At 48.5% G+C, this 25,067-nt stretch overlaps 1 protein-coding gene across 6 annotated transcripts in view; it reads right to left on the bottom strand.

Moving 5' to 3' along the window:
* Positions 1-25,067, bottom strand: part of LRRC3B (leucine rich repeat containing 3B) — a 112,549-nt gene that overhangs the window by 72,976 nt on the left and 14,506 nt on the right. For 2 of the 6 annotated variants that reach the window (XM_081521113.1, XM_081521109.1), the window contains one exon: positions 20,666-20,826. The gene's annotated coding sequence lies outside the window, so the exon portion shown is untranslated. Of the gene's footprint in view, positions 1-14,709; positions 14,813-16,967; positions 17,132-18,398; positions 18,525-19,259; positions 20,001-20,665; positions 20,827-25,067 lie in introns of those variants that run through there. The other 4 variants (XM_081521112.1, XM_081521114.1, XM_081521116.1 and 1 more) reach the window with 4 other exon arrangements.

Below are 25,067 nucleotides of genomic sequence, written 5' to 3'. Positions count from 1 at the left end.
CATTCTCCCAGGCTCTGGTGGCCCTTGCTTCCCTCATCTCGCGGTTCCCTCTCCGAGCCCTGCTGACTTAGAGCAACTTCAGGCCCATCACTAGGAGACGCTGTACTTTCTGGAGCTCTCGCCGGCTCCCTCCCTGGGCCCTGCAGCGGTTTTCCTCTGCTCCCTCCTGTGCCCTGTGGACACCTGCATCCTGAGCTTCTCTCAGGACTCCATGAGGTCTGATTCCTACGATGAATCCATTAGGCCATGTCATTTGTGATGGCCCTGCTCCCCTTCCCACTTTATAATTCATACTAAGCCATCAGGGTGCCCCCCTCCTCTGTCTGATGGAAACCCCCGCAATGGTAACTTTCCTCAATTAACCCTGAGTCTGAGCCAGGCTGGTACCTGGGGGGCCTGGGACCCTTTGCTGCAGAGCTCACACCTGGACAAACGTCTCCTCCAGCAACAAAATACAAAGAAACTGGCAGAGACTAAAAACAACTGCCAGATGAGCAGTTGGGGCAAATTATGGACAACAAGATACACAGAGACCAAAAACCCAAGCGCCACTTGTGAAGAGCTGGGGACAGGTATGAAAGCAGAGTACTGCACATTGCCCCCTGCCCTCAATACCACCCAAAGGATGGTCAAACCACCTAAGTCACCCCTCCAGCCCGACCCTCGGGTCCACCCCTGCTCTCACCCTGTGTAAGGAACCGGCTCAGCCTCGTCAGGGAGTGAGCAAACGAACCTGTTACTTGTTTTCATTCCCCACTATGCAGCAGGGACCCCCATAAAGCCTTGTCTGAATTTCTTGTCTGGCCTCTGATCAATTTTTATTGATTGAGGAGGCCAAGAACCCTGGTTGGTAACAGGTCTCTGAAGCCCTTTTGAAGCCATCCTCATCAACTCACAGCCCAGCTGTAAACGCATGACTCTTTTCTCCCCGGCACCCTCCTGGCGTCCTGCACATTTATGTAGCGCTCCACTTGCAATTCCCTGTGACCTCAGTTTTCCATAGATCTGTCTCTGCCCCCATGTCCGCAAGCTCTCCACAGTCAGACAGGATCTCATGGTCTGTAGTTTTCTTTCCTCAGTCCCTGGAACAAACGCATATTCGTGAAATAACCCTAACACAGGGGAGGTGGAATGAAAATGGCATATGTATTTCTAAAGGTCAGACATGAGGGGGAAGGCTGAATGAGAAAAGCTGGAATTGAAGAATTCCATATTTCTAAGCAGGAGGGTCTGTATAAGGCTTCGTAGGCATAAGGATGACTTAGGGAGCTTGTTAAAAATGCAGATTCCTAGTGCCATGCTTTCAAATATTCTGATTTAGCTGGTTTGGAGCAGGGCCTACAACTCTTCAGTTTAAGGAGACACAAGGGCTCCTGAGGAAGAGGGTCCTTAGAACACACCTATGAACCACCAGCAAAAAGGATACAGTGGTGGGAAGGATGCCAAGGTCAGCAGTTCTTAGATGAAGATATCCTGAATCATTTGGTGGGTGAAGGTAGGCAGAGCGAGGAAGACTTGATAAAAATGCAGTTTCCTGGGCCTCGCCCAATTTCTCAGAATCAGAGGTATCTCGACAGACACAGGCATGCGGTGTAGCGTCAGGAACTAGACTCTCAGTCTTGAGACCCTGGGGTAGCGGTGTGAGCTTCCTGCCACCTGCCCCAGCCCTGAATCTTCCTCCCAGGAAGCAGAGGGTACGGGGGCAGGTTGCCCCTGGGTGTAGGTGACCAGTAATCTCCTTTGGTTACAAGAGAGATCTTAGAAAAAAGATCAGGAGCTTTTGGAAAAATACTGGATTAAGAAAAAGACAAGTAGAACGGATTCACAGAAAGAACAAAGAATTGGAAGGACAAGCCTCTCTCTGTAATTTTCCCACTGAGTTTTCCCTGTGGGTTCTGTGTCCAGGGACCCCTCTCCAATGATGCCCCATATAATTTGGACCTGCACCATCTAGTACAGTAACCAGCTTCCAGCACTTAAAATGGCAAGACCGAGAAGCTAAAGGCTGAATTTTAATTGTGATTTATTTAAAACTCAAAAACTAATACTCATTCATTTATTGGAAGATGTTTAGATATATTTGAAACAACTTGGATATGCAAATCTGATTTTCAACAGTACATTTTATGAAATGTAAATATAGGTCAAATAATCCCGATGAAAATTCAGTGTCCAAAATGCAATGGGCTGCGGGGTATAAAATACACATGAAATTTCAAAGACTTGGTGTGAAAAATATTTAATACATTTTAAATTGGTTTTATGCTTAAATAATAATTTGGAGGTATTGGGTTAAGTAAAATATATGTTAAAACTAATTTCACCTTTCTCTTTTTACATGTGGAGTGTAGCTACTGAAAAGCTGAAATTAAGTAAGTAGCTAGTATTATGTTCCTATTGGACAGTGCAGTGCGGTCAAGACTGTAAACCGTGACACCGAACATTGTCACTGAATATTTTTAAACCATCTTGGAACGTTACTCTATAGATAGAAATGTGTGTATAAAGTCATTCCAGAGGACCACAGGTTGACTCCAAAGATGCTCCCATTTTGGACACTCAATTTCTTCTGGATCTCACCTCTACCCCACCTCCACCCATGATGGAACAGCCTTCGGGGTAGCTGACAAGTCCCTTCTGAAAAGAAGCCTCGGGATTTTCAACTCCCAGTCTGGTGTCTACACACCTTGAGCACCCTCTACCTCCAGCAGCATCCCTTTCAAATGACTTTGGCTTATTTCAAACCAGCCCAAACAGTTCAAGAACTAGCACTGATAAGAATATTCCAAATCTTATACTACTGGCTCTCAAAGAAGACCCAACACTATTTTAAATAAAATCAATGGCATCTCTCTCCAAAGGGACCAGTTACGAAGCCAACTGCTCCTTAGGTTAAGTTCTCGAATGTTTGCTAAATAAACTACTAAACAGAAAATGACATTCTTTTAAAATTCCTTCTAACAGGTTGCATCCATCCGAAAACTGCTTTGTTTGTTATCAGGTGTTCACTCACACCTTGAGACAGAGGTTTTTCACTCAGGGTCCATCCACCACTCCTCAATATTACAGCCGTGGCTAGAATAAAAGGGATCCACATCATGGAAGGTCTTTTCTGATTTTTTTTTTCTCCACTGATTTCCAGCTGAAATTCAGCATGTCCTTCAAATTTCAGGGCTTCCCTAATAGCTCATCTGGTAAAGAATCTGCCTGCAATGTGGGAGACCTGGGTTCAATCCCTGGGTTGGGAAGATCCCCTGGAGAAGGGAACAGCTACCCACTCCAGTATTCTGGCCTGGAGAATTCCATGGAGTGTACAATTCATGGGTCACAAAGAGTTGGACACGACTGAGTGACTTTCACTTCACTTCACGTCAAATTTCAAGGCAAGCAACAAACTACATGACTATTATCAGGACATATGATATCAGCAATAAAAATCACAGCTTTTTTTTTTCTCATATCAACACAGTTATTTCAGAAATCCTGAAATATCATTTATGCACATCATAACTTTATGGTAGTTGATTCTTCCTGACTATAGCACCTCATAGGCTTCCCAGGTGGCATGAGTGGTAAAGAACCCACTTGCCAGTGCAGGAGACTTAAGAGATGTGGGTTAGATCCCTGGGTCGGAAAGATCTCCTGGAGGAGAGCATGATGACACATTCCAGTTTTCTTGCCTGGAGAATGCCACGGACAGAGGAGCCTGGCGGGTGACACTCCATAGGGCTACAAAGAGTCGGACACGACTAAAGCAACTCAGCACGCACACATGCATAGCACCTCATAACACAGAGGTAACTCTTGGTCAATTTCTACTCTGGTCATTGTGGGTAAGGTGGATTCTCCACCTGGCGATCCAGACACGGAACATGCTTTATGGCCTTACCTGTCTACACTTGCTTGTCCTTCATGGATACATCGGAAGAAATCAGCTTTATTTGTTAGAGTTTTACAAAAATGAGAATTTGTAACTCTTTATAAGTTAGCATTGTTTTTTGAAATATGATAGGTGAATGAACTATAAGTTTTTATCAGGCAAATTCAAACACATCTGATGGTTAAGCTAACTATTAAAGTGTGTTATTTAAAGTAACTTTTAAAATATGGTGACAGACTGGGCAGTGATATAGGCCATGCATAAGGCTGTAAGTTCTGTGAAAATCAGTGTGTTTCTGTATTTTTTTGTCCTTTGTAGTTCTACATACCTTTTACATTTTAACTTTTTTTTACATTTTATTTAAACAAAATAAAATGTAAAAAAAAAAATAGTAAGCGATACATAGATTTCACTAGACTGCCAAAATAACACATTGCAGGATAAAAAGTTAGAACCCCCTTACCCAAGCCTTACAGGACTCCAAATATCCATGTGTTTTTAACTCAGGGCACCTGCTTCTAGTAGGATCCACAGTGTCACCTAGCGCCCGTCAGGGTCACCCTCACACTGCCTTCTCCGCCCACAAATGAATAGCAGAAAGTCTCTCTGTATTTCTGTCTCTGCTATTGTCAGCACACAGCAAAGGCAGAGAAGGGAACGTGGCTGTTAACAGAAGTGATGGTCCATAGCTTCACCTGAGAAAGCCCTGGAAGCTGACAGTGACTGAAAGAGTTTGGAGCCTGGGGAGCAATTCAATAAAATGCCATTAATTTTTCTTAGAAACCAGTTGGCTCTTCCACCCTCAATATGAAAAGTGAATTAAAATGTCACCAGTTATTTCTGACGTCACTTCCCTTCATCGGTCGAGTACAACATGAATGTGTATTTAGAAACAGCGCAGCGCCTTCCAATCAAAAAGAAAGTTAAGTGGGGCTCACACAGTACAACCAGGCTGGGCAGAAGAGGGTCATGATGTTGGAAGCCCACATTCCTCAGCGCTGTTGTCCCAACATTTAGAAACATCCCTGGCTTAAAAACAACGCTGTTGCTTTTAGAAATTTTATTCTTTTTTTTTTTAAAAAAAGCACCAAAAACAAGATTCAGCCCACAATTTAACATTGTCAATACATATTCTTCATTACACAACTGACACGCCAACTGTTACCTAAGCACGTCAGACTCTTCAAATCCCACACCCACACATCCTGAACTCATCTGCACCCAGAAATGAATAAGGATGAAGAGCATCTTGAGGAAATAGCATCCCCATTCTCAAATGGCAAAAGCCATGGAGCAAAGTCCTCCTAGTGTCTGAGGAATCTCTTGGAGGAACGGGATCTCTCGGAGGAACAAGAAAGACCTCGAGAGCCACCATGTTGTCAGAAAAAATTCACATCTTTATATGACAACCTGTCCACTGGGTATTTAAAGTGAAAAAGGACGTTGGAAGTCCTTTCCAATTTTGAGGTCCTAAGATTCTCACATAAAGAAATGATTTTTCTTTGTTACTTTACTAAACTAAAGGTAATAATGTTTTGGTAGGTCAAGAGCTTAACTCAGCATTTTCTTACAGAGAATCGCTCCAGGAGACCTTATGTGGGGTGAACACGTGAAAACCTCAGACTACTCATAGCTTCTTCTCTACAAGAATTATTTTTCCTTCATCTCCAAAACCACAATTGCAGGAAATTTCCAACACTCAAATGAACTGTTTTCCAAATGTTCGTTTATCAACTGAATGTTTCCCACTTCATTCATTAGTGTTGATTCATTCTTTCCTTCGACAAGAAGTTACTGAGTGCCTACTAAGTGCCAAGCTGGCAGTGAGCATCAGATATCATGCTATGAAAAAGGCACATCTTTTCCCAGAGATGTTCACAAGGTGGCTAGGTACTGGGCTAATCTATAGCAACCTCCTGCATTAGCCATCTCAGGCTGCCATAACAGAATACCATAGACGGTGCAATAGGAATTTTGTTTCTCCCAGTTTTAGCGACCGGAAGTCCAAGATTAGGTGTCAGCGTGGGCAGTGTCTGGTGAGGGCCCTCTCCTTGGGTCACAGACGACCCTGTTCTTCCTGTATCCTCTCGTGGCCCTTCCTGGGTGTGTGTCCATGGAAAGAGAGAAAGCGAATTCTCACTGTCTGGCCCCATCCTCCTGACCTCTCGCAACCCTAATCACCTCCCAGAGGTCCCATCTCCAAACACCATCACATTAGGGGTTGGGGCTCCAACACCTCCTTCACAGTAAATATGCTATTTGACCCATAATGTTAATTCTATAGACTTAAGTGTTTCATAGGGCTTCCCAGGTGGCGCTAGTGGTAAAGAACCTGCCTGCCAATGCAGGAGATGTAAGAGATGCGGGTTTAACCCCTGGGTGGGGGAGATACCCTGGAGGAAGAAATGGCAACCCACTCCAATATTCCTGCCTGGAAAATCCCGTGGACAGAAGAGCCTGGTGGGCTACAGTCCACGGGGTCGCAAAGAGTCAGACACGACTGAAGCGACTTAGCACGCATGCACATATGCAAGTGTTTCATATCCACCTCAGAAGAGTAAGCCCTTGGCTTCTCTGCTGTTTGTCTCCAGCAGAGGTTGGTGAGGAACAGGCACCAACAGGGGGTGAGAGCTGCAGCAGCATCAGACACCTCAGTCCTGAGGGCCCAGGTGGCTTGGAGCTTGCAGGAGACTGAGGCAGACCAAGTCTCAGGTCAGCTCCTGAAGCAGAGGCGGCAGTGTTCTGCAGTGGGGCCAGAATCCAGCTCTGATGCGACTTTCAAAGACAGGTGTCCTGACTTCACGGCCCTCCTGCAACTCTGAAGCGTCTCATGATCAAGTTCAATTAGGAAATACCACAAAATGAATACAGATAACACAAAATCAGAGTAACAACAGGATTCAAGGCATTATGCTGCTGCTGCTGCTGCTTAGTCGCGTCAGTCGTGTCCGACTCTGTGCGACCCCACAGACGGCAGCCCCCCAGGCTCCCCCGTCCCTGGGATTCTCCAGGCAAGAATACTGGAGTGGGCTGCCATTTCCTCCTCCAGTGCATGACAGTGAAAAGTGAAAGTGAAGTCGCTCAGTAGTGTCCGACTCTCCGCGACCCCATAGACTGTAGCCCACCAGGCTCCTCTGTCCATGGAATTCTCCAGGTAAGAATACTGGAGTGGTCTGCCATGCCCTCCTCCAGGGGATCTTCCTGACCCAGGAATAGAACCTGGGGCTTCTGCATTGCAGGCAGATTCTTTACCATCTGGGACCATCAGGGAAGCCAGTTTTCACAAAGCTGCAGTGACAGAGTGCTTTTCACCAGGCCTGATGAAGTAGGTTGGGGGCCTGTCCACTTCTCTTCTGTACAAAAGCCAGCATCCACCAAGCTCCCTCAACTGAAAATAATTCCACTCTCCTCTTCGGGTATGATCATTTCCGTAAAAGCCTACATGATCAAAGCCGACCTGGAAGGGAAAGGACTCGAAAGAGGGGAAACTGCACAAATGTAAGTGCAGATCCTGACATGACCCCACCTAACACCTCACAGGGCTGACTGCACCTCGGGAACAGTCACCACACGCGGCCCCCTCTTCCCCACAACCTCCAATCCAAGCAGAAGCAATGAATAGCTCTCAGCTGGATCTGTGACATCCAGCCTTTCAAAATGGCACGTCAAGCTCCTTGCGATGTTTTTAACAGAATGAAGGAGAAAAAACACTCCTACATTTCTCTTCCCCCATCGATCATTTAAATTAAAAAGGCAGGTGAGGATACCCAGGCAGCTCTGGATGAATGAGATGGGATCAAGCTTGGGCTGCACTGAGCACAGGGCTCTGCCCACAGCCCACGGGGCCCCGGGCACAATTCTAACCTGTGTCTGGTACTTTGCAAAGGCTTGTATCTCCATAGTCCATAAGGCTCCTCACTGCCAGGCCGGCAGGACAAGAAATAGCAGAGCCACGTGGCAGAAAACCAGAACTCCGAGACCTCGAGGGGCCTCTCACCTGTGGCCACACAGCGACTATCAGTGTCAGTCACTCAGTCGTGTCGGACTCCTTGCCACCCCATGGACTGTAGTCCTCCAGGATCCTCTGTCCGTGGAACTTTCCAGGCATGAATACTGGAGTGAATCGCCATTCCCTTCTCCAGGGTCTCCTGCATTGACAGCAGACTCTTTACCATCTGAGCCACCAGGGATGCGACTGTCAGAACCGCATTCAAAATTGAGTCCAGTGTTCAACTGCAACCTTACGGGGACAGTTTGGGGATCTCGAGTCCCTGTCTGTTACAGGAGATTGGACACAGCCTCCCGATGTGCTTTGCTTTGTTTATTTTGCTTATTTTTTTAATTGAATTAGTTCTACCATTAAACATCAGGAGCTTTTGCATGCAAATCCAGATGTCTGACTTTTTTTTTTTGGAAAATCCGAAGCTTAGACCTGTGCTGCTGCGGGCAACAGGAAGGCAGGGCTAAGAGGGGACCGCGGGGCACTTCACCCATAATCCAGACACGATCGAAGCCCCACTCCCTCCACCGGCTCACACTCAGCCGCACAAAGCCTTCGCATATCAGGCTGTTCTCTTCGGTGCGGGTGCCTCTGGTCCCGGGACCCTCCTTCTCCTGAGAGGCTGCCACCTGTCTTCCCAGTTACACAGGTTTTTATCATCTATCTTTTTGGATTCCTTTCAAATGTCCCTGGCTCCGTAAAGTCCATTCTGATATGCTTGGAAGAACTAACCAGGCTTTGTTTAAGTCTCTTTGACATTTTCTTGTGCTTGTTTTATTGGACCATATATGCAATATTCAGTGCTGGGCACAGAGTAAGCAATCCCCAATGTGGTGATCAATACTAAAATCAAAGACTTCAGTAGTACTTACCATGCATCAGAGACTATTCAAAGTGCCTTATGCATACTAACTCACTTAAGCCTCACGACGACCAATTATTACACCCATCTGATGTAGGAAAAACAGAGGCGTGTTAAATGTTAAAGCTAGGACAGCCTCCCAGATTCCCTGACACAACTTCAGTGGCAGAAGAGGCGTGAGAATGGAGTCTGGCGACCTCTGGATGAGAAGGTGGATTGGATGGACCCTTAGACAGAAGGAAGGGAGGGAAAGAAGAAGGGAAAGCAAGAGAGAAGGAAAGAAAGACAGATGAGCTGTCAGGAGTTGGTAACAGCAGATGGAGGAGTTTTCGTGGCAGGAAGTGCAATCTTCGGGTGGGGGCAGGGGCTGTGGTGTGAGCTACTCATTTTTAACAGTAGACTCTCTGGGAAGACTGCCCTGCTTTAAAATGTCAGTCAGTTTCTGGGGTGCAGAAGGCCTGCCACAGCTGATGTCAAGCTACCGTATGACCCCACCCAGTGCAGAGTTTGAGAGGTGTGAAGCCTTGTCCATGCTAACTAGTACAAACACACCAGCCTGAATGCCTCAGGGTGCAGATGCACCAAGGAAAATGCCAATTGAAGACACAGGCAGGTGATGAAGGACCTACTGAACCATCATAAGGATCTAATTCTTCTAGAGGCAACCAGGAGTAACTGAGCCATTTTCAGCAGGGAGGGACATGATTCCACAGTTATAAAGGGTTAGACAGAGATGAGCACACAGTCCACACTTCAGGAGCTCCTCCTCTGTCTCTCCCAAGCGATGACTCTTGTTGCGAGGAGAGTTATCCCGACTCCATCCCTGTGCCTGCGGCATCCTCTCCTCCATCCCCTCACTCGAGCTGCAGCCCCTCAGGGTGGTGGGGAGTCTCCACCTGTCATTGTTGGATCTGTGCTACCTAAGGAAGGCGGCGCAAAGCAGTGAGCCTGAACCATCTTACAGAGGGAGCCCCATCTCGGGAGTATAAATGAAACAATGCCACTGCAGACCACAGTGCTGGAAGGGGCTTTAGAAACCATCTGGCTTCCAAACACCTTCTCACCAAGGAAGGAGAGCAGAAGGCAATCGTTTTAGCCAGCCCAAAGACCCCGAGCTGGTAAGGTCCAAAGCTGGACCGAGAACCAGGCTGCCCGGCTCCCAGTCGAATACTCTACATGCACACAAAGACAATGTTTCTGAGATGCCATGTACCACCTGCAGAGCCAAAGGCTTTCTTAGAAGAGTCTTTTTTTCCTACTGCCGAGCTGGTTCCACTTCACCAGCTGGAACAGACAGACACAAGGCAATCTCTAGAAGCAGGGACCTGCTGTCATTTCCCCCAGCACAGGACAACACGAGCCATCTGCTCAGGGAACACGCTGTGACCTCGGTCCTCCTCCCTCACTTGAGGTCTTATGATCCAGTCTAAGAACTCTCCAGGTCCTGGCCTCTTCCCACGGGGCCTCCCTCCACCTGCCTGCACTGAGGCCATTTCCTGGTAAGTAGGATGGGCAGGGACAGGAAGTGAACCTTGCAAAGCCACTGTGGCCACTCTGCTTTGGAAAAAAAAAAACGAAAAAAAGATTGTTGGAGAAGGTGAAACTTCCAGCTGAAATGTACCATGGTCTAATAATTCAGCCTCACGTCAGGTGAAATTGGCCAAGGCTTCAGGACATCCGGCCAAGGCAGCAATCGGGAACTGAAATGCAGGCCAGCGTTCACCCAGCCAGGACCCAAAGGCTGCAGCTATTCCAAGGAAGCCCATTGTCCAGTCCTTACAAAGGCTTCCTTCAGCCTGGCTGTGGCCTGCCATGTGGCTTCTTTCAGCTAGAGTTGTTCTCCACTTCCCAACACCCATCAGTAGCCACCACCATGACTCCTGGGAACAGGGCAGATAATGACAATCCCTTGGGCCAGAGAAGTGAAAACTGATCTGGAGAGAGAGACCCCTGGGGAAGTGATAGCAGCTGAAAGAAAGAAAAGAAAGTGAAGTCGCTCAGTCGCGTCTGACTCTTTGCGACCCCATGGACTGCAGCCTACCAGGCTCCTCTGCCCATGGAATTTTCCAGGCAAGAATACTGGAGTGGGTTGCCATTTCCTTCTCCAGGGGATCTTCCCAACCCAGGGATCGAACCCGGGTCTCCTGCATTGCGGGCAGACGCTTTACCATCTGAAGCACCAGGGAAGCGGTGGATAGCAGCTGAGGGACCTTATGTTACCATTTGCCCAGGCCCATCCTGATTCACACCCACTTTGTACAGCAACAACTAGGTTCTCTTTCATTCTCGAAAGTACCCTGATCATCTGTGGTCACCCTAGCCACAGACCTCTCCAAGGCGTCTATCAACAGAATTCCAAGAATCCATGAACTTGAATACAACAGTCACGAATGTGCTTCCCGACAATGAGCTACAATTTAGCATCTCATTCTATTATAAATGCAGGCCACAAACTTTAGATGGAGTACGCGTGCCCACGACACTGTCACCCAAACGTACAAATGGGATGTTTTCCTATCGAGGTTCAGGCCTGCAGTTACCCAAGGCAGCATCACACTCACCCAATTATTGGTCTACATCTGATCTTGTTACACTGACGCTAGTCGGTCACAGTGGTTTATGTAGCATGTAAAATGGTCTCAATAAGATTTGTGCTATAACCTTACGTATTGCAATGTATACATTGAAACACATCATTCTAGGGTCCCTAAACTTGTCAGACCGCCAAAGGGTACCATGGCATAAATAAGATTAAGAGGCTTTGGCCTGGTGTTGCAGAAGCCACCTTCGCCAAGGACAAAGGACATGGGAAAGAAATCCTGCCCTCTGGGTGAGGTCTCAGCCTGCCACTGAGTTGATCCGGACCTTGAGGAATTATTCAGGGGCACTACTGACAGCTTGCACACCTCTTCTCCAGGCCTTTATCAGTCCCATCAGCTTTCTTCATCTTCTCTTATTTTTATGCCTTTCTTTATCCTCTGGGTTGGGCTTAAGCCAGGTATCTCTTTGTCTTCCTGTGCTGATTGCTGGGCCCTCTTCCTTTGGGTGGTCCATTTCCCCTGATGCTTGCCACTGCCCCTCCTTTTTCTCCTACCCCCACCTCCACCGATTCTCCATGGCCTCTCTCCTGACCTGGTGGGCTCTCAGCCATCCCTTTTTCATAAGTTTTGTAGCAAGTGCTTTGCACACCAAGGGTCTGCATACTATCTTTCATTGGGGCAGGGTATTCATTCTGTTGATAGGAAGTGCTTTTGAGAAGCACCTAAAAAACAGACTTTCCACCCAAATAAATGACTCTGATACACTCCACGGCAGGAGATGCTATAACTCTGACAACCCAAGCTTAAATATAATCTGTAGAAAGGATGGCAAACCTTCCTGCTTGTTAATCCCTCATGACCAGATGTCTAGGGAAGGTCAGCAAGCTGGGGCCAGGATTCCTCACAGAGCATAAATTCCCAGTGTAGCCACAGAAAGGATCCTGCTTAGTCACTGCTACTCGGGTGAGCCCTCTGTATGCAGGCCTATACAAGCACTGCTCTTCTAGATCAGAACTGAGGGCAGACTCGAGGAGAAGTCAGTGTGACTTAAGGACCTTTGTGCTTTAGCTCTGGACAAATATACAAGTGCCCTGTGCCTTCTCCCTCCTCCCACCAGGGGAAATATGCATCCTGAAACAGCCATCTCCTGCAGCAAGGGACTGACTTATACGCAGACTGAAAAGTCTATCAATGATCTAAGAAAAGAAGAAGAGGGAAAGAAGGCAGGAAAAAAGAGAAAGAAAGAAGGAACCGATCTAAATTTGTGTTACTCCCTGCTTAAGAGTGACTCACAATATTATATATTTTTATTTTTTATATTTGTTTCCATTTTACTTCTACTAAGAGGCACAAATCCTTTTTCAAACACTGTCTCAAATCCTTTTTTCAAAACCTGTCCCTGGACAAGTATTAACACAAAAAGCAGCTCAGAGAGTTTAGGAGAAATTGAAACCATAAACTTTATAATATCTGTTAATTTATCCTCCGAGAGAAAAAAGTCTTTATCAGAGTGGTTCTTTTTCAGTACATGCGTGCATGCACGCCAAGTCACTTCAGTTGTGTCCAACTCTATGCAACCCTATGGACTGTAGCCCACCAGGCTCCTCTGTCCATGGGATTCTCCAGGCAAGAATACTGGAGCGGGTCGCCACGCCCTCCTCTAGGGGATCTTCCTAACCCAGGGGTCGAACCTGCATCTCTTAAGTCTCCTGCATTGGCAGGCAGGTTCTTTACTACTGGCACCGCCTAGGAAGCCCTTTTCAATACTTAATTCATATTTTTAAAGAAATTTTAAGTATTATGCAGTCCTTACTCTTAACTTACTCACTTTGGGAAAACGTGGTCCAAATATGTCAGGTCTTGAGAGGGTTTCAGACTTCATTCTTACATGAAATGGCCATTTTACATGTCATGTTGTGATGTATTAATTCACCAAGTTTTTACAAAGCACAGATAAGTATATACCAGTATGTCAGATCAAAGAGCTGCCATTATGGTTCCCAGCCACTTGTAGAATAAAGCTCATCATAGCCACAATCTGAAGATAAATCCTGTGGATTATTCAAATCTAGATTAAGATATTATATTTTTATTTAAAATAAAGCCAGTGAAGAAATAGCTTCTCAGGTTCTACTTGGCTATATTTTCTTTTCCTTATCTTCCCCCTGTCATCACCTTCAAATTCCACAGATCCTTATTATTCGGATTCTCTTGTTAATAAAAACAGGTCAAACTCAGATGCTCTGGCTCTTGATTCTCTCATTTTTACCTATCTCACCAAAACTGAGAATTTTAATTCTTACTATGTATTCTGTAAAAATAGTTATTCATTGTGTTCCGAATAAAAAGGTTTCATGTGTTTCATAACCTTTTCCTAGAGCATGTTGCTCAATAATAATTGTTATTCTGTCAACAAACTTGCGGAGAAGGCAATGGCACCCGACTCCAGTATTCTTGCCTGGAAAATCCCATGGACGGAGGAGCCTGGTGGGCTGCAGTCCATGGGGTCTCGAAGAGTCGGACACAACTGAGCGACTTCACTTTCACTTTTCCCTTTCATGCATTGGAGAAGGAAATGGCAACCCACTCCAGTGTTCTTCTCCAGGGACAGCAGAGCCTGGTGGGCTGCCATCTATGGGGTCGCATAGAGTCGGACACGACTGAAGTGACTTAGCAGCTTAGCAGCAGCAACAAACTTGTGTTTATACGGTTTAAGATAAATATACCCCCAATGAATTGTCCCCGTAGAAGCGCTGTGCGGGCCATGGGGAGTGAGTGTGTAAGTCAGCAGAGGGGATGTGGACCACACAAGGGACAAGGAGACAAGGAAGCTCCCGGCATCCCTGAAAAGCTAGGAACTGGAAACCAGGGTGTCCGCCCAGGGCGAACGATGTCTTCCTCCCATGGTTCCTGAGAGAGAGACCCCTTCTCAGGGAGGCTGTCATGCCTGGTTCAATGCCACATGGTTTCTGCTCCAACACTGCCGGAATCCAGCTAAAGCAGCAACCCCTCCTTCAGAAGATCACCCTTCTGGGATGATTTGAGGTTCAGGGCTCTCCCTGTGGACTGGGGTTTCGGTACACACTTTTCCCTACGTATAGTAAAAGCAATATGCGTTTCTAATGAACTCTCTAGAAAGCGAATATTTCCCTTGAGATAACCAGGGACTCTGGGATTCAGATCAGTCAGCCCAGCCCTAAGGGCGGACTGAGGAGGTGGGGGGGGAAGGACAGCATCCCGCAGGGCACACCAGAGCCCTCTGTCATCCGAGCCTCTTTCCATCTGCCTCACCCCTGCCTCACCCCCACATGGGTGTCCTTGCTGTCTAAGGGCCTGCATCCTGGCTTGTCACAGCAACAGGGGTGAAAAGCTTGTTCCAGGGGACATAAAAGGCACCAAATCTCCACCATCTGCCTGCAACTCTTACCTCCCCCGCTTCGGTGTGACTCTGAGAAACAGGCTTTCCCAATTTCCTCTCTGTTTACTTTTTGTTGATTCAGCTCCAGGGGAAGAGCATCTTGATACTGTAGCTGCAGGGGAGAAGACAGGGCATGTTCTTAGGAATCAGAATTCTGTCCTACAAGAACGCCCAGGGGCATACGGAATGCCCAAACTGCTAGAGAAAGCCCCCTTTGTTAAAGGGGCTCAGTGAGTGAGATGCGGCAAAGAGTAATTTCCTGTTTCTGAGCCCCAAGTATGTCCATTTCTGAGTCCCAAGTATGTCCACCAGAAAGATGTGGTTTTGCCTCAAGTTGACAGCAGCCTAAAATTTAGGATCAGAAATCAGAAACCAATGATCAGAAATCCAGGAGAAATAACACCAAATCGCTTCATTGGACCCAAAAGGATTTTTCCCTCTAAGGTCCAACATTTTCTTTTATTTTCACAAATACCTGGGGGTGTGGGAGGACAGAGCCACTCCACTGGACAGAAGGACGTGGCTAAAATGGTTGAGAATGCCTTTAATTGTCGTTGGAATTATTGAAAAGCCTGCACAGTTAGTCTTTTATCAGAAGACTTATAAATGGTCTACTGCAATTTTTGGCAAAAGACACACATTTGTGGTGGTTTAACCACTCAACAATGGTGGCTTTTTTCTGGTTATGCAGATAGAGGCATTTAGGCCAAGTTAGTGAAGAGCTCTACTTTTTTAATAAAGTTTTTCCCTAATCAATTTTTCACAAATTAATTTTAAGATGCTGAGAAACAAATGCAGTGAGCCCAGTGCATGTGTGCATCAACATGGGCTATTTCAACCAAGGGTCAGAAGACGGTGGTTCCAGTACTAGCGGTGCTAGAAACACACAAAAATGACCTTCATCAGGGAATCTCCTTCCCGCCTCTGGGCTGGGAGGGACAGAACTGAGAAGGCTCTCACTCTGATATTCTGGGATTCAGTCACAAGAAATAGACTCTTGCAGAATCCAGTGCCTACGATTTGTGTCTCTAGAGCAGACCCTGCTCATACTCATATCCCCATTACACATCTCACATTTACAAAGGGGCTTCCCAGGTGGCGCTAGTGGTAAAGAACCTTCCTGCCAATGCAGGAGACATAATTTACACGGGTTCGATCCCTGGGTCTGGAAGATTCAATGGAGCAGGGCATGGCCACCCACTCCAGTATTCTTGCCTGGAGAATCCTATGGGCAGAGGAGCCTGGCGGGCTACAGTCCATGGGGTCACAAAGAGTCAGACATGACTGAAGCGACTTACCATGCACACTCTCCAAAAGAATTAGAAAAGAAGTCCAGTCCTGGTGGCCAATTCCCTAAATCTTCTTCCAGTGCTGGATCCCACCCTGCCGAGGTACGCCCCAAGAGACCCATCAGTGTCACAGCCCCAGGAGCCTCACAGGCCAGCATGGCGCTGCCAACACGGCCCTGAGTTGGAGTAGAAGACTAGGACCCACATCCTGTGGACAAAGGGTCTTTGATAGCAATTAGGGTTCAAAGCAGGGACACAGGAGTTGTCCTCCACCCAAAGACTAACCCGTCTCACCACTTACTGGCTGGGTGACAATGAGCAAACCGATTACTTTCTCCATGGCTTAGTTTCCAAAATAACTCTCCTCCAAGGTTGTGAGGCTTTGTGCCCAGGAAATCATCAGAGCCCGGCACAGGGTAAAGGCCAGTGTGGGCAATTGTCCCGGCTACCTGGCCCCTCAGAAGATCTCCCCAGCAACCTGCACAGGCACCTTAGTGCGGATTTAAAGTCCTTCAGCAGTTGCCAAGGGGACCTTCCTGGTGGTCCAGGGGTTGAGAATTTGGCTGCCAGCGTAGGGGACGCAGGTTCGCTCCCTGGTCTGGGAGGATTCCACATGCCAGGGAACAACTAAGCCCAGCGCCACAACTACGGAAGCCTGAGGCTCCAGGGACCCCTACGGAAGCCTGAGGGGACCCGGCACCTAGGGAGCGAGCCCCACTCTCCTAGGGAGGGAGCCCCACTCTCCTAGGAAGGGAGCCCCACTCTCCCGCAACTAGAAAAAGCCTGCCCACAGCAAGACCCACCGCAACCAAACGAATGATTTAAAAAGAGTTGCCAAAGGACACGTTCTGTCTCTTTCTACAAGCAAAGCAAGTGAGCAGAACACAAACAGGCCATAAGCATCCAGAGAGAAGCAGGTTCTGGGAGTCAAAAGCTCAATGGTGAGCTTGAGCAAGGGACTTAATTCTAGGATCCTACCTCAAGAGCAGGGGAATTCGGAAGAGACCAAATTTGGCCTGTGGGGTGTGGCCTTCGCGCTCAGAAGCTGCACCCCAGCCTCGTCCCAGGGCACCCCCCGACAGCTGTTTGGGGCTCTGGAGCTTGTCTTCGGGACGCAGGGAGCGTGCGGCCGCAGGGGGACCCTGGATGGACGGGAATGACCCAACTCAGGACTCCTCCCTGAGTGCGGGCCAGTCGATGTCTCTTCCAGAAGGGTCTGGCCGAAACCTGGGGCCCAAAAGAGGGGTCTGCGCGGAGTTCTCCCAGCTGGGATCCAGAGATGTCTGCAGGGGAACCGCAGGGACGAGACAGGGGTCCCCCTCCGCGCCTGCAAGTGCGAGAGCTGCGCAGGGAGGACCCGAGGGTTTCTGGCGCTCCAGACCCAGGCAACGTTCAAACCCCTCTTCTCTGGAGCCGGGAGGAAACGACCCGGGACTGGAGTCTCAGCCGAAGGCGCCACACGGAGAGGGGCGTGCACTTACTCAGAGAGAGGAAGGGTTAAACCAGGAGCTGCCAGGCCTTGGATAGCCTAGCGAGTTCCCCGCCGGCCTCCGCGGGGCCGCGGGGTGAGGGGGGCTCCCCTTTCTTCTCCACAGCGCTCTAGGGACCCCCCTCCCAACGGCTTTCCCCACCAGATTGCTGGGGTGCCAAGAAGGAAAGGGGCTCGCCTTCCCGCATCGGCCAAGACGTCTGGAACAGCCCAGAGGGTCTACCTGGGGGCAGAGAGGTGAACAGAGTCCCCTCTGCCCGGGGCCCCGGGTCTGGGAGCCAGGCCTCCCCTCCCACCCTCCCCCGAGGCCCGCACCCCCTCGCCCCGCGCCCCGCCTTTCGCCGCATCCCCTCGGGGATCAGCGCTCCGGAGCCGCCGGGGGGCTCGGGGCTCCCCGGGTTGCTCACTCCGCCCAGGGGGGAGGCGCAGGAGGCGGGGGAGGGGGCTGGCGCTGCAGCCGCGGCCCCTGCGCCGTCCTCCCACCGCCTGGGACCCAGGTCTCCACGCCCAGGCGCGGGGGACACTCCCCAAGCAGCACACAAGCCTCCCCCCGGAGTCCCGGAATCCCCTTCCCACTCCGCGGCTGCGGAAACACCCCGAACTCCCAGGCGCCGGGCTGGAGGGTGGGCGTGGGCCGGCCGGCCGGTCTGCGGAAGGGGAAAGGTGCAGCGTGGGTGCTGGGGGAGAGGGGGCGCCGGGTCCCCTTGGAGCTGGGAAAGCGCCCCCCGACCACTCAATCACTGCCCAAGACCCCAGCGGACACGGTCTGTTCCACCCGGAGACGGAGATCGCCCCAGTCCAGGCATCCAGAAGCCGGCCTTCCCACGCCCCCCACCCCCGGGCCCGGCATTCGGCGGCCGGGGTCTGCCCCCCGGCGCTTCCCCGGATACCCGCCCCCTCCCCCAGCCGTATTTACACACCCAGTCGGTGCCCTCCACACTCAGATTTCCAGAAGACGGCTGGAGAGCCGGCCCCTCGCCCACTTGAGCCGAGCATTTGGGTCTCCCCTCAACCCGATCCGTTTCCACCTTCAGCTTCCTCCCACCGCCCCCCCAACACCCCGCCGGCCACCTTTGCCACCCCCCACCAAACCACTTACTTCACCCACCCGGATCTGCACTTGCCTTCCCACGGCGCACAGCCGCAAACCACTCCGAGGGTTTCATGACCGAGTTGGGGGTGGCACACGGGAGAACCGACCGACTCCCGCCGAGCCGGATGGAACCCCGGGGCGGGGGGAGGGGGGCAGCCTCCCCCCCACGTCCCACCAATTCTATTTCACCCTCTTGGCTCCTACTCAACCCCTACAGGCAGGATGAGCACCGCTGGGTCCCAGACCCTCGCCCCTCTGCAGGGAGCGAAAAGTCGACTGGCAAGAACACACAGAGAAATAGACAGATGCCTCCGGCGAGGCGGGGAGGGGGGCGGGGGGGGAGGGTGGGGGGAAGGGCGCAAGCGAGAACTAGACGTGCAACTTGCACGCACTGGCTGAGCGCCGCGCAGCGAGGGGGCACAAAAGTTTGCAGACTGTAGCACTGCAGCCAGCGCTACGTGAGCAAAGAGGGTCGACAACCCCACCACCACCACCACCACCACCTCTCCCGCCACTCGCCAGGAGGGGGTCTCTCCAAGGATCTGCGCCAGGGAGCCTGGGGGTTGGACACGGCTCAGAAATGGGGTGATGGTTCTTCTCTACGGGCTCCGGGGAGGGACGGCCTAGGTACCCGGGCTGAGGGGCCAACGCGGCGCTGGGCGAAAAGCAACAGGCGGCTGCACCTTACCTTGCGCCAGTCCGCGGCCGGGGCGGCTGCTCCATCCTCGCAGCGCACGGAGGAGGCGTTGGGTGCGTCTGCGGGGCGGCGTGCGCGCTGCCAGACCCGCAGCAGCCGCCGTCCCCGCCCGAATGCCTGCCGGGCTGCCTGCCTCGGACCGGGCCGGCCGGGTGGGCCGGTTCTCCCGCGGCGGCGGCGGCGGCGTTGGTGCGCGGGACGCGGGCGGTGAGTGGCTGGGCCGCCGTCCCCCGGCGCCTCGGCGGGGAGAGGGCGCGGCCCCTGGGGGCGCGAGGAGGCGCCGCCGGGCTCCCGCTGCAGCGGCGGCCGCTGCAGACCCGGCGCCGGGCCCGGAGCCTCGCTGGAGGGAGCAGACAAAGCGCCGCCCGCCCAGAAGCGATCAGCTCGGTCGCTGGAGGGGAATCGCCTCCAAAGCCGGGCCGGGGAGGAGGAGGGGGGAGGAGGTGCCTGGGGACTGCAAGAGCAGCAGGGGACGAGCGCGACAGCCGGAGCCCAGCCTCGGCGGCGCGGGCGCTGCCCTCCTGCCTCCCGGGCGGGGGTCGGCGAGGGAGCGAGGGGGCGGGGGCTGAGCGACGGCCGCAGGAGCCGCGGAGCTGGGGCGCGAGCGCTCGCTCGGCGCGCCGCCCTCGCCCCCCTCGCTCACACCTCCTGGCATAGCTCCACTCTCAGCATGCTACGGCCGGATCCTTGCTCCTGTTTTTCTAACTCTGGAGATCAGAACCGAATTTAGCTGGCCGGAGCAGCACAACAGTGGGGATATGTGTGGAGGAACCTCTAATGGGAAGAAAGGAGGATGCTTGAAATCCTTTCGACAGATGATGGTCCACTGGGTGCCGAGTATTGCGCTTGGCTATTTTGCCAGAGGATGATTAAGTGGGATACTACTCCCGCCTCCCCCCACCCTCCCGCCCAAGACTCCAAGATCAGACCCTGGAAAGGCCCCCTGCAGTTCCGGAAGCCCAAAGTTTTGGGCTCAGAGCCCTTCCCCTCAGCCAGTCCAATCAGTTCCCCAAAGCAGAAGGTGTTAGAAAATTAATTTTTTCCTTCCTCTCCCTGGGAGGACTGTGCATGTATGTGCAGCCGAAATGGAGTCTGTAAGTCCCTTAAGAAAGTGTGTGTAAGAATAAAGCGAATTACTGATTTTCATAACGGTATTGTTCCATGATGTAAATTATTTATCAGATCTATACCAAAAGAAAAGGAAAAAAAAAAGCTGGGCCAGAGGACCTGGCCTCCCCAGGGTTTACAGATACCACCTTCTTTTACAGTCCATCTTCACTCTCACCCCAGGCAGAATTAATCTTCCCTTCTCTTTGCTGTCACCGTTGTATTTGCCAATCACTTGCAGGATTTACATATTTATAGATTTGTTTATAGATTTCTATTGCTTCACTCACCTGTGAGTATTGTTAATTTTTTTCTCCACTGCAACATCCAGCAATGTGTTTTATCTAACCTGTAGGGTTCTCAAGGAAAGCTTAACCAGTGGAAGGTCGATTTCTCCTTCAAGCAGCTAAATCCCAGTGTCTCTAGAATCACAAGGACTCAGTGATGAAATCTGTAAGAGTTTGGGTGGAACAGAAGACACAGATAGTTAAACTCACACCTCTGTGAGCTAGAAATGTAAAACTGTGTACTTCATTCTTGTTTCTAAACAATCTTCTCTCACTGACCACCCCACCTCTGTCTGCAGAATTCCCAAAGGCAAAGAAAACCAAGCTGTTGCACAGCTGCATAGGGTGAGAGGTACATACCCAGCGCTAACACCTAGAGCAAACCCATTCCAGGTGAGAAGGACCAGACAATTTTTCTCATTTCGTGACCTGTGTCAAGTCTGTTGGAAGCCTGCCAAGATTTCCTCATTTCCAGTGTGGCTCTCAATTCTGGATGCATTTTCAAACTGTTTGAGCAGTATTTCATTGCTGAGAGAGTGTGTGCTTTGTGGCTTAGGGATATATTAAATAATCCTTTATTTTCTGTCCTTACTTTCTATCAACTATAGGACAGATACCGCAGATCAGGGCTGCACTATGAAAAGGGTCCATAAATGTGTAGGAGATTGGGGAAAAAAAAATGACTCCTAAGATATTTTCTAAGATGATACTGTGATTGGAAAGGTTGTAGTTTGAAGTTTTGTTTATTTATTTTGTTTTGTTTTTTAGATAAAGTCATAGGTAAATATGGATGGCAGGTGTGTAATTTGGTATAGTGTTTTTCTGAAGGGAAATTTGGCATTACTATTGAAAACATAATAGGTAAATATGGATGGCAGGTGTGTAATTTGGTATAGTGGTTTTCTGAAGGGAAATTTGGCATTACTATTGAAAACATAAAGTATTTGCATGTCATTGTCCTGATGACTCTATTTTTAGAAATTCATCCTCAGGAAGTAATTGAGGATGTACAAGAAGATTTATCTACAAGGATTATTATTGCTGTGTTGCTATTACTAGTAGAAAATTAAAACCAAACTCATATCTCACAAGAAAGAAATGGTGAAATAGTTTGAAAAACTATTTCAATATTAGTCAGACATTAAACTGTTGTTGTAAGTGGATAGGTGAATATGGTCAGGAATGATGGTTATAATATAATTTTCGTTGAAAATATCAGATGCAGAAGATGAGAAAATTGTGAAAATTAAAATCTGGGACAGATCTCAGTTTGGACTCAGACAGTTTTACTTGCCAGCTGTGCTATTCCTCTCTAATACCTTGGCTGTATGATTGGATTGATGTTATTTACTTCATAGTGTTTTTGTGCTTTAAATTAAATAGTATTTATGAAAAACTTAGTGCAATGCCTAAGGCATAGTAAAATCTCAATATGTTTTCCTTTTGGCAATTATTAATTGTTAAAGATGAGTTTAATACATGTTTTGTTACATATATATGCATTTAGACTCCTATGTAGAGTAATATGCACTCTAGACAATAAATATGCAGTTTAAACGATAAGCATTGTTTATCCCTCTTAATACTGGGATTATGGGTTTCTTTTAAAAAATTTATGTAGTAATCAAAAGCAGTGGAATTAGTTTTCTCTTAATTAAAACAAACAATTTCTAACTATTGACACAGGAAATCTCTAGACTAGGATGTTTCTGCTCTAGTCGATTCACATAATCAACAAGACTTGCTGACTATTGGTGTCACCCAGGCTATAAAAAGGATAAATGACAGCGCATGGAGATTGTCACCTTCCATATAAACTTGGATTTGTTTTGTAGCAACCAGGAGTCAAGTCCAGCTCAGCAAAATATGCTGCTTAGTATGAAGAGCTGACTGGTTGCTGTTCCCACCTTGTCTTAGGAGCCAACACAAAAAAGGAAGAGGAAAGAGAAGTTATATTTGTAACTTTTGATTAGTGAATTAGGGAAGAAAGCCTGGCATTGAAGGGCCTTGAGTGTCTGTGACCTTCACATGTACAGCAGTGGTCCCTATGGGTTGGAGGTGAAGCTTTTGTAAAACTTCTCTGAGTATCTTACAAATGTTACAGAAATATAAAGGCCAACAATATTTACTGGTGTTTTTAGTGCAACTTTTTTTTAAAAATAGGGGTCAATTATTTTAAAAGGAATATATTTCAGTAATTTTGCATGTAAAGGAAATTCTTTGAATTTTTAATTGTCTCCCTTTGAAACTCTCAACAGAAAGAGAAATGTATTTCTCTGAGTCCTTGAGTTGAATTTCTGAAATCAAGATTTGGGGTGTCTAAAACTCTGGTGTCTAAGGAATGAATGGAATCAAGGTGAAAAGTTGTTACTGTCATGACTTCTTTGTGGAAGGTGTGCTGGTTAACTGCTCTTGATAGGGAACCACCCTAGAACTTCTTGGCTTAAAATAACACTCCTTCCTTGTGCTGAATCTGAAATCTGGACGAGGCTCAGAGAGGAGGGCTGAGTTCTGGCCTGCGCTGTGTGAACTCAGAACAGACACTTTCTCTGCCTCCCAGATGGCTCACCCCGCTGCCTGGCGGGCTACAGGCTCTCAGTAGTCACGGGGAGCTGAGGGCGGGGTCCTCACTTCCCTTCCACGTTGACCTCTCCATGTCTCTCTCTCCACAGCTTCTCACAGATTTCCTCATTTTATGCAGTCTGTTTCACAAAAAAAGGAACCTCAATAGAGATGGTTACATGGCATCACCGACTCAATGGACATGAGTTTGGGTAGACTCCGGGAGTTGGTGATGGACAGGGAGGCCTGGCGTGCTGTGATTCATGGGGTCGCAAAGAGTCAGACACGACTGAGCGACTGAACTGAACTGAACTCCCTTTCCCAGGAAGAAGGGGGAATGTAGGACAAGGAAAGCAAAAGCTTTCTCCAAAAATTTCTGACTGTGAAATTGTCAGCCCAACACAAATTGAACAGTCAAAACCAATCTTCATCCTACAATTAGCTCCAAAAACACAATATAAATCAGATTTTCTGTGAATGTGGAAAATCTAAACTAAGTATTGCCCATTCTGCAAACAATCCAGTCTTCACACAATATTATACGTTTTGATCTGAAACTCACCAGGCAAACTATTTAAAAAGATAATCATTTGAATAATTTAGGCAAGTGGATCCATTTTTCTTCCATTTATGGAGATTTTTCATTAAGAATTGGAGGACGAGCTAGATATGTAAACTGGCGCAGCCACTATGGAAAACAGTATAGAGGTTCCTCAAAAAATTCAAAAGAGAACTCCCATATGACCCAGAAGTCCCACTTCTGGGTGTTTATTTGAAGGAAGCAAAAATCACTCCCTTGGAAAGACACTTATACCCCCATGTTCATTGCAACATTATTTGCAATAGCCAAGATATGGAAACAACCTGTGTTTATTGACGGATAGAAGGATAAAGTAAATGTAGAATATATATGTGTAATGGAATAGTACTCAGCTGTGAAAAAGAAAAAAATCCTGCCATTTGTGACAACATGGAGTATCTTGAGAGTATTATGCTAAGTGAAATAAGTTAAAGACAAATACTGTATGAGTTCAACGTTTGTGGGATCCACAAAACAAGACTCATAGACACAGAGAAGAGACTGGTGGTTGCCAAAGGTAGGGGTTGATGGGTGGGAGAAAGGAGTTTATTGTTTCACACCAAAAAAATTACAATAATTTTAAGATTATCCATTTAAATGAATTCAAAGTAATTATACACACACACACACACACACACACACACACACACACACACTCTTGAGAGTCCCTTAGACTGCAAGGAGATCAAACCAGTCAATCCTAAAGGAAATCAATCCTGAATATTTATTGGAAGGACTGAGGCTGTAGCTGAAGCTCTGATAATCTGGCCACCTGATGCAAAGAGCTGACTCACTGGAAAAGACCCTGATGCTGGGAAAGATTGAAGGCGGGAGGAGAGGGGGACGACAGAGGATGAGATGCTTGGATAGCATCACCGACTCAATGGACATGAGTTTGAGCAAGCTCTGGGAGATAGTGAAGGGTAGGGAAGTCTGAAGTGCTGCAGTCCATGGGGTTGCAAAGAGTCGGACATGACTCGATGACTGAAAAACAACAAATATTTATGTAAGTATATATACATAATCATTAATAATGGCTCCATATAGTAAAAGACCAAATTCCTAATCACGGTTTTCATAAGCCTCTGCAATTTAACTTTCTTCCCAGACCTATCTTACACACTATTTCATAGCCTCTTCCACCTTCTCAATGTTCATCCTTGTTATCTGGGCCCTTTGTTTTGATTAGAGCCAGCTGTTGACAAATTCACTACCCTCCCCCCCACTCGCCCCCACCCACCAAGTAGGCTGCAAGTTCCTTGA

The sequence above is a fragment of the Giraffa tippelskirchi genome, chromosome 8, assembly GCF_054371585.1.
Source record: "Giraffa tippelskirchi isolate mGirTip1 chromosome 8, T2T-mGirTip1v1.2.pri, whole genome shotgun sequence".
In the NCBI taxonomy this organism is placed as follows: Eukaryota; Metazoa; Chordata; class Mammalia; order Artiodactyla; family Giraffidae; genus Giraffa; species Giraffa tippelskirchi.
The sequence above is the reverse complement of the archived record's forward strand: the minus strand, read 5'-3'. Positions and strand labels throughout refer to the sequence as shown.